This window comes from Sarcophilus harrisii, chromosome 3, assembly GCF_902635505.1.
Source record: "Sarcophilus harrisii chromosome 3, mSarHar1.11, whole genome shotgun sequence".
Classification (NCBI taxonomy): Eukaryota; Metazoa; Chordata; class Mammalia; order Dasyuromorphia; family Dasyuridae; genus Sarcophilus; species Sarcophilus harrisii.
Genome location: NC_045428.1, coordinates 491,319,802 through 491,328,793, shown reverse-complemented (window position 1 = coordinate 491,328,793; position 8,992 = coordinate 491,319,802).

The following is an 8,992-nucleotide window of genomic DNA, read 5'->3' as shown; positions in this document are numbered from 1 at the left end:
ATTAAATGAGGTTATACTTGACCCTTTCTAGTTCAAAATGAGTCTTTGATAGTGGGGATAGGGTAAGAAAAGTGGGGAATGGTAATTTTTGCTAAAAAAGGGCCTTTGGAAATGCTCCTTAAATTGTAAGACTTAGACAATTGTCTTCTCAACCTATTGGCCTTAGTCAAAAGCAATAGTCTGTGTACACTTCCAAGATATGCCCAAGGAAGGTTCATTCTTGTGCTGTTCTATTATGTTACTGGGTGCCCATCTGTACCAGGTAATTGCTTCCTAAAACATCTGTTTGCTGTCAGTTAGAGACAGTTAAATCTACTTACTACATTCTCAGGGAGGTTGTGAAGATTTGTTAAATACTGTAATGCAATAGTATAGTAAATTACTAGGAGAGAAGTTCTATATAAATGCCTTCTTGTCTGAACACAAATAGTGTTTACAAAGTGGAAAGTGAAGATTTTTTTCAATATTATTTTAGTTTCCAAATACATGTAAAGATAGTTTTCAAAATTCATTTTTGTAAGATTTATGTTTCAAATTTGTTCTCCCTCCTTCCCTTATCTCCCTTCTCCCCCAAACAGCAAGCAATTTGATATAGGTTATATGTGTACAATGCTTTTAACCATATTTTCATATTTGTCATGTTGGATAAGAAAAAAAAAATACCAAAAGGGAAAATATCATGAGAAAGAAAAAGCAAACAAAACAAAAAGGTGAAAATACTAGGATTGTGTCCCCATGGATATATCTCTAGATGCCGATGGCATTCTCCATCCCAAATCTATTGGAATTGTCTTAGATCACCATTGCTGAGAAGAGCTAAATCTATTATGATTGATTATCACATAATCTTGTTGTTAAAGTATATTGATTATCACATAATCTTGTTGTTAAAGTATATAATGTTCTCCTGATTCTATATACTTTACTCAGCATCAGTTCATGTAACTCTTTCCAGGCTTTTCTGAAATTAGCCTGCTTATTTCTTATAGAACAATAATCCATTACATTCATATGCCATAACTTATTCAGCCAGTCCCCAGTTGGTGGGCATACACTCAGTTTTCAATTCCCTGTCGCCACAAAAAGAACTATTACAAACACTTTTGCACCTGTGGATCCTTTTCCCTGAAAGTGAAGGTCTAACTGTTGCCTATTTAATGTAATCAATGTACTCAGTTCCAATTGAATTGTTCAGACCTCAAGTCTACTTTGGAACCTGATTCTTCAGAACTGGCCATCCATACTGATCATTAATAGCTATGGCAATTATTTCCCCAGCCTTACAATATTGGGAAAAACCCTGATTAAAATTAATTTTTCTTTTGCATAGAAGCTTAGACTGGAGTGGATCCTAAGGAGTCATGGTATGTATGTACCAGTGGAATATCAGCCCTGCCCCAAAAGGTTTGGATCAGTCTTACAATGTTTATGCATCTACCTCATGTTGTTGTGAGGATCAAATGAGATTATATTTGCAAAATAATTAGCATAGTGCTTAACATATAGTAAACATTATATAATTGCTTATTCCCTTTCCCTTCCCTTCATGTGGAACCCACCCTGTAACCTGTTTTGCCTATATATATATATATATACATATATATATATATATATATATATATATATATATATACATAGGAAATTTTTTATTAGGGAACTAACTTGAAAAAACTTGAATGCTCCTGTCCTAAAGTGAGCCAGAAAGGATATGATTAGAAAGTGGGCTAACATTTGATTGGTTATTGACCTCTTTAGCAGGAGGCTTCCCTCTAGAAACAGACCAATCACATTCCCAATTTTCAAACTGTTTTGAAATGTTTTTCAAACCTCTTTTTCAAAATGTTTTATGAAATGTTAAATTGGAATATAACTGTTGATTCATTCAATAGCCATTTATAAAGTGCCTACTGTTATGTGTAGCCTAGGGCAGGACCAGCATATGCCGGTTATTAGAGAAATTCCTAGTGTGGAAGCAAGAAAGAGATGGAGATAGCAATTTAAGCCTCATTGAGATACTGGAGACTGGGCTAAAGGGGGAGGGAGAAAGCTAATGTGAGTGAAATTTGAAGGGCTGCTACTCTAGGAGTCTGAGAAATTATGCATCAGAATTCTAAGGCTAAGGATGCTTGAAAAGATTAGGAGGCACGAAAAAAGATCACCACATCATATGAACTAAAAACAGTTCTTGGAAACAGTACATTTTAGTATGCTTAAAGTTATTAAGATCTGACTTCAAATTCTGTTGCAAATACTGTATGACCATCTCATCTATATATGTAAGTCTTTCTAGGCTTTTCTGAAATTAGCCCAGTTATTTCTTATAGAACAATATTCCATTACATTCATATACCATAACTTATTCAGCCAGTCCTCAATTGGTAGGCATTCACTCAATTTCCATTTCCTTGCCACTTCAAAAAGAGTTGCTATAAACATTTTTGCACATGTGAATCCTTTTCCCTGAAAGTGAAGAGCTAACTATTGTTAGCCATTGGGATAATATAAATAAAATAATATATGTAGTGGGCCAGAACTCTAGAAAAAATGTACTTGAATCAAGGACAGCAGGGTGCTTATAGTTAAGCACCTACTCAGTGTGATTGATGGGATAATGTTCCTCTAGTTAAACATATACATAATGTGATGTAATGATGTAATCACTCTAGTTGGCATATACTTAGTGTGATAAGGTGATATAATGTTCTACAGTTTGGCAAATGCTCAGTTGCTGTAGTGATGTAGTTGTACTGAGGTATTTAAGGGCTGAGAGGACTGGGAACTGGAACTCTCAGAGACAGACACAAGAGAAGATTTCAGATTCCAGAGTCCAGAGTCCAGATGCCAGACTCCAGACTCCATCTTTGACCAGCCTCATGGTGGCTCTCCTGCCTTCATCACTTTTCCACCTAAAGACCAAGGCCTATCCAGAGATCCTCAAGAAAACTAGCCTGGACATTATATATTTGTGCCCAAAGTGGGGTACTAAAAGAAGCACACTACATTTTGAGGTTCTACATAAGGACCTACACTCAGCAATTCAACTGACACAATCATAAGCTCAGTGAAGAAGTTCCTGTGACCCAGAAATAGAGTGAATGTAAAAATACACAAGGAGGAAACTTTGGTAAACTAGTCACTTCCGTTTTTTAGCTGAAATGGGGCAAATACTAAGAAAAAAGCCTCTCCCACCCCAAGGAAAGTATGTCGCATGCATAGTTAGGTTAATAGAGAAGCAAGGTTTGTTGGTAACTCAGAGGCAGATCACTGGACTCTCAAATATGTTAGAGTGCACGTCTCCTTGGCTATCTAAGGAAGAAAAATTAGAGCCAGATATGTGGGAAATAATGGGAGAGCAACTAATTGAATATTATGAAGTTATGAGTCCTGATTCAATTACTGAGGAAACATTCTATTTATACAATATAATACAATTGGCTTTAAAGAATCCCGTAAGTTCTAAAAAAAAAAAAGAAAGAAAAAAACAAAAAAGGAAAAGTTCTAAGGAGAAGAGCCAGAAAAGGAAATGTGAGGAGAAAAAAGAGGAGGAGGGGGATGGTACTGACAAATCAGCTGAAAAGCATGGACAATTGGATAAGAAAGGAGTTAAATACAGTGCTGACGAGCTTAAGGTATGGTGCCTCTCACTTTCACAAGCTCAGTTAGCAAGATGCCCTTAGGCCATTCCCCATTTCCTGACCCTCCTCCCTCAATTTCACCTTCATGAGTGGAGGGAGGAAGAGGAGGGGGAAAGGCAGTGACATCATCAGCATCATCCATGCAGCAGTTTTCTCCACCCCCTAAGACACCATTACAAAAGGCATTAATTAAAGCTAAAGAAGAAAGGTAGGATACATCTGATGTGAGAATAGAAGCCTACCCTTGTGATTGAAGAATTTGACTCTTTGAGGTCAAGAAAGAAGAAGATATACTCCATTTAATCTAGAAATTATCAAAGATCTGAAAAAGGCTTGTGTGAAGGTTTTCTGGAGGCAGCCTTAGTCTTAGTTGAAATAAATAATTACTCCAAAATCGCAACCAGCTGGTAAAAATGCAAATGTTTATTTCTCCTTCCAAATTAGCCCGGTTAGTTGAGGCCTATCTCTCTGCTTGGCTCCAAGAGATCTTGCAGCTTTGTCCTTGGCTTCTGCCTCTGCTTTCTTCAGCCTCCAGCCAGCACCAAATTGGAAGATGCAATGGATCTCTCTTACCTGGAAGATAAGGCTTATAGGCTTTCCCACAAGAAGAACTAAGCCCAAACTTCAAAAGCTCCCTATATATGTGATCTCCCAAAAGGTTAACTCCACCTTCTGGAGGGAGAGGGATTCTGGGTTATCTCCCAGAGTGCTCTCTGGCCATAAGAACTTCAAGGGAGGTGTGAATTTGGACTAAGCCCTACACGTGTGAACCCCATTGAGTACTTATACTTATGAGCTCTCTAAAGCAGTGAACACAAGCAGGATTAAATTAACTCCACAATGTCTTAACACTTTGTAAAGATTCCAACATCTCCCCTTTTCTTTTGATTTAGAACATAGGTGGTCATAACCTCCTTGACTTCTTAAGGAGGTGAGAACTCCAAAAAGGTGATCATGCCTTCCCTGACATCTCAGGAAGGGAGATGAAAATACCAAAGGAAATAGAAAATCAAATCAGATTAGGAGGTTTCTAAAGGGGCTCATTTGAAACAAGGTGTACATAAATCCATCAATATAACACAGTCTAGTAGCAATGTTAACAAATAACATGAATTAACCTGAGAATTTACACATTTACACATTGTCCATTAGTTCATTTGCCAGGAATTCAATGATTCCTGTAAGCTTTGAAATAAACAATTTTTCATAACATGAATAAACATACAGAATTATACATCTCCATAAGTCCTAAAAATAGTCCCAAAGAAATCTATTGTCCATTAGTTAATGTGCCAAGAATCCAATATCAGCCATGCTCTTTCAGTATCAGATGTTTCTTAAATCTCTTTGTTTTGAAGAACTTGAAACAGTCTCCTCTTGTGTTACTACTGCCCTGTTTGATTAAAAGGCCTGTATTCTCCCCAACTTCTAATCCTGATTGCTTTTCTGTTGGTTGATGACATCAGAGTCCTTAATTTCTAAAGACTCTCTGGGTGTAACCTCAGCTGTTATCATGCCCCACCTGTCTTTTCATTGAAACTGAGGAGCTGGGTCCTGCCTCTCATTTCTCAGAGTCAATCTACATTCAGAGGCCCAGTGAAAGCCTTGGTTACATTTTGGGCATGGGGTTTTGGGTTTTCTCTCACCTTGTCTTCTCATTCTGTCTCCATATCTACATTGAGCTCTCAAATGTCCAACTTTTCCACACTGAAAACATCGACGAGTTTCTCTAGAATTCCTTTGCCAAGAAGGACCCTGTCTTTCCATGTTCATCATAGTTTGTGCATAATAAACATTTGTGCCCAGTGTGGCACAGTGTCTTATGATCTCCTCTAAAGGAGCATCTTTGTCTAGTCCCCATATAATTCTGCAAATCTCATTGGCATTTTCCTTAGCCAGATGTCTTGTCATTATTTTTGTGGCAGCATTATCTCCAATGATTCTGATTACAGCTGTTTGCAAACGTCCCACAAAATCTGCAAAAGGTTCATTGGGACCTTGCTCTATTTTTGTGAAAGCTTTATTTCCATCTTTCTGTCCAGGGAGAGAATTCCAAGCTTTTATTGCAGCCTTAGAAATCTGCTCATACACTGTTATAGGATAATAAATCTGTTCTGAATTCTCTGCATACTGACCTTCACCAGCTAGTTGGTCAAAAGTGATTTGTCCAATAGTACCTGTTTGCCTGTTGCGTTGGGCTTGAATCCTACATAATTCATGAAACTCCAAAAGCCACAACAAATTTTGTCCCAGTTCTAAACATGTTTTCGCTATGGATTTCATAAGACAAATTATCTAGCAACATCTTCACATAAGATGATGTAGCCCCATAAAGAGTGCAACCCTTTTTCAAATCTTAAGTTTTTCCAAATTAAAAGGAGTGTATTGTCTTTCTTTTTGACCTGAAGAGTCAATCTTTTCCATCACAGGATATATATTTATAAAATCAGATATATCTTCTCCTTTATTTTTTGCTTTAATTAATGCTTCTTCTAATCTTGTCATATTCATATGTATTTCTGCCTCTCTCTCTTCCTCTTCTTCATGAGATGAGGAATGATCTAATTCCTCCTGCTGTGAAGTATGACACTCAGAATTATACTTAAATCCATTATCTGAATTTTCCTTCTTATCACCTAGTTTAGTTGGCACTTTCTTCTTTTTCATTTTAACACTTAACTTCTTATAGCCAGTTGTATTAAATTATATGTATTAAATATGTCTTTAGAAATTGAGTTAGGGCCATTTTTATTACAGAATTGACAAAGATCCTCTCCTACTAAGTTCCATTCATCCAGATCCAACTCTTTCTCCAGAGAGAAACAAGGACATATGTTCTTAACAATTTGTAAAAGTTCAGTGATCTGCTCCATAATTATAATTAAACCTTGGCTTTCCATAACTTTAACAATGCTCTCTAAACATTTTCCTTGAACAGAAACAGAAGGCTGTTTTCTAAAAATCTGTCCCATCTTAGCTGAAATTCTACTTTAATTCTTTTAACAAAATTTCTTTGTTGTACTCACTCTAATTTCTGGATTGAAGAGACTTTTCCACTCCATCAGGGTCACAGGCTTTTTCACTTAAATCAGGATCAGAGGCTTTTCTACTGAAATCAGGATCGGAGCTTTTCCACTGAAATCAGCTGAGGGTCCTGTCAGCTCCACGTTGGGCGCCAAAATGTGAAGGTTTTCTGGAGGCAGCCTTAGTCTCAGTTGAAATAAATAATTACTCCAAAATCGCAGCCAGCTGGTAAAAATGCAAATGTTTATTTCTCCTTCCAAATTCAGCCCAGTTAGTTGAGGCCTATCTCTCTGTCTGGCTCCAAGAGATCTTGCAGCTTTGTCCTTGACTTCTTCCTCTGCTTTCTTCAGCCTCCAGCCAGCACCAAATTAGAAGATGCAATGGATCTCTCTTGCCTGGAAGATAGATGGCTTATAGGTTTTCTTCCAGAGTCTCTCTCTCCTAAGTCCCACAAGAAGAACTAAGCCCAAGCTTCAAAAGCTCCCTATATATGTGATCTCCCAAAAGGTTAACTCCACCTTCTGGAGGGAGAGGGATTCTGGGTTATCTCCCAGAGTGCTCTCTGGCCATAAGTACTTCAGGGGAGGTGTGAATTCGGACTAAGCCCTACACGTGTGAACTCCATTGAGTACTTAGATACTTATGAGCTCTCTAAAGCAGTGAACACAAGCATTGTTCAATCAGTTCCACTTAGTACCTTGTTTCAAGTTCTGGCCCAAAATAACTCTTTCTAAGATTAAATTAACTCCAGTGTCTTAACACTTTGTAAAGATTCCAACAGGCTTACACAACTTTTTTTTTTTTTAATTATAGCTTTTTATTTACAGAATATATGCATAGGTGATTTTTACAACATTGTCCCTTGCACTCAATTCTGTTCCAACTTTTCCCTTCCCTCCCTCCACCTAGATGGCAGGCAGTCTTATACGTGTTAAGCATGTTAAAGTATATCCTAGATACAATGTTTGCAAGTCCATACAGTTCTCTTATTGCACAAGAAGAATTGGATTCAGAAGGTAAAAATAACCTGAGAAGAAAAACAAAAATGCAAGTAGTCCACATTCATTTCCCAGTGTTCCTTCTCTTGGGTGTAGCTGATTTTGTTCATCATTGATTAATTGGAACTGAATTAGATCTTCTTTTTGTCGAACATATGCACTTATATCAGAATACATCCTCATACAGTATTGTTGTAGAAGTGTATAATGATCTCTTGGTTCTGCTCACTTTGCTCAGCATTAGTTCATGTAAGTCTCTCCAAGCCTCTTTGTATTCATCCTATTGGTCATTTCTTACAGAATAATAATATTCCATAACATTCATATACCACAATTTACCCAATCATTCTCCAATTGATGAGCATCCATTCATTTTCCAGTTTCTAAGGCTTGCACTCTTTATGGGTCTATATCACCTTATGTTAAGATGAGATTAGAAAATCTGGCTTTTGAAATTTTAACCCCTAATGATTGGAAATCTATAGTAAACACATGTTTAGAACCTAGACAACACTTCTTGTGGCTTTCATAATATAGTGAACTCTGTAGAATACAAGCCCAATGAAATAAGCAACCTGAAGTTAATATACCAGTCACCTCTGACAACTAGTAGGTTTAGGTCCTTATGCAGACACTTCAGCACAGATTAATTACTGTTTGGCAGCATATGAGCAAATTGCTTCTGCTGCTATCAAAGCCTGGGGCACCCTCCCAGAAAGACAAGATAGAGGGGAAGTATTCACAAAAATAGAGCAAGGTCCAAATGAACCCTTTGCTGATTTTGTGGGATGTCTGCAAACAGCTGTCATATGAACTATTGGTGAAAATATAGCAACAGAAATTATGACAAGACAACTTGCTAAAGAAAATGCTAATGAGGTTCATAGAAGAATTATACTAGGACTACACAAGGATGCTCCTTTAGAGGAGTTCATGAGATGCTGTGCCACAGTGGGCACAAATACCTTTTATACCCAGGCTATGATACAGATTTTCCAAGCTCCAAATATGGGACGATAGGGTCCCTTTTGGCAAGAGACTTCCAGAGAGACTCTTCAATGTGGGAAACTAAGGCATCTGAAAGCTCAATGTTGGTATAAAAATAGAGTGAAAAAACAGGGGGGAGAACAAGACTCAAAACTCTATGTCCAAAATGCAACAAAGGCTTCCATTGGGCATCAGAATGTAGATTGACTCAGGGAAATGGGAAGTAGGGCTAGGCTTCAGGGCACCAGGGAATAAAAAACACTTGGGGCATGGTGGCAGCGATCTTATACCCAGAGAGTCTTTAGAAGTTCAGTACTCAGACATGACCAATCAGCCAAGAAGCAACCT